General features: G+C 40.1%; 1 non-coding gene across 1 annotated transcript; it reads left to right on the forward strand.

The window, feature by feature from the left end:
* Nucleotides 1-529: 529 nt before the first annotated feature.
* On the forward strand, nucleotides 530-696 carry LOC111726780. Its single transcript, XR_002774480.1, has one exon. It is a non-coding gene; the product is annotated as a U1 spliceosomal RNA (small nuclear RNA).
* The last annotated feature ends 731 nt before the right edge of the window (nucleotides 697-1427 follow it).

The raw sequence follows: 1427 nt of genomic DNA on the forward strand, positions 1-1427 counted from the left end.
TGGCGGGTCCGGGCTGGGGATTCGAACCCGCCACCTTAGGTGTACGTGGCTGGCGCCTTAGCCGGTTGAGCTATAGGCGTCGAGCCGGAGACAGAGTTTTGCTCTAACTTAAGCTGGTCTTGGAACTCGTGAGCTCAGGCAATCCACCTGCCTCAGCCTGCCAGAGGCTAGGATTACAGGAATGAGCCACCATGCCTATTTTGAAATTTCTTTTTAAAGAAATTTTAAAAAATATTGATATATTAATACAAAATCCCATTCATATTTCACAATTTATTTCAACAATATATTTTTCAAGAAGAGTAAAGGAAGACTACTAGATTTCCTAAACATAATTTTAACCGTTAGGACATTTCAATGGTTATTTATAAAAATTAAAAGTTGATGGGTTTTGGATCTGTTTTGGTTAATAAAGTTTATACCAATGGTAACAACAAAGTATTTGAAGAAATTATTCTTTAAAACTTTTGCCTGGGAATTATATGCAGCCTATCAGAAGAGAATTAAAAATAATTTTCACTAATATTTGATATTTACCTGGCAAGGGTGATACCAGGATCACAAAGGTAGTTTTCCCAGGGCAAGACTTATTCACTGCACTCCGGGTGTGTTGACCCCTGCAATTCCTCCAAACATGGGAAACTCGACTGCATAATTTGTAGTGGGGGGTGGGACGGGACTGTGTTTCTACTCTCTCCTGACCCTCCCCCACCAAAAAATTGGTATTTATTTTAAATTTATTAGCTTCCAAGATAATACTTCAAATACATAGGCCAAGCAATAAAAATAATGAGACAGACACACAGAAAATATTAGTTAACGTTGTGAATTGAAAGCCACGTTCCTGTTTAAAGCTCAGTACGCCATTTAAAGTTTGTTTTGGTGATGTAATGGCGCTAAACCTACATGGTATCTATCGATTTAATGATTTTTTTTTTCCCCTGCTGACATGCTTTAAAACATGTATGAGGCCCTACCACTGTCCTATTCCTGTGTACTCAGTAACTCATTTGTATGCAAATTCTCTAGTATGCAACTTACTCTTCGGTAAATGCTACCAGCAGACTGAGCCGCTCTGTAATTACGCTCCATCCCTCTCTGCCCTATTTGTTTCTTACTCTTTGGAGGCCGCAGTCCCAGCATCATGTTCCAGTCATGAATTACAGAGCGGCTCAGACAGCGATTTCTGTTATTGGTGATGGGCCAGCTGTACAGCCCTCCCTGAACGCGTTGCTCACCTGGCCCGGTTCTTCCTAGACTGCAGGTGTGGGATGTGTTCCTTCTTTCCTTTTGTTTGTTTCCGAAATCTGTTTTGTTTTTTTTTTAAACTAGACATCTTTTGGTTCTAACAAAGATAAGTTGTTCGACTAACTATCTTCGCCTCTTCCCGTTTCCTCCCTCAGTTTGATTTATGTGATGCTAAGATA

The sequence above is a fragment of the Otolemur garnettii genome, unplaced genomic scaffold (genome assembly GCF_000181295.1).
Source record: "Otolemur garnettii isolate 467f Iridium unplaced genomic scaffold, OtoGar3 scaffold00079, whole genome shotgun sequence".
NCBI classification, from domain to species: Eukaryota; Metazoa; Chordata; class Mammalia; order Primates; family Galagidae; genus Otolemur; species Otolemur garnettii.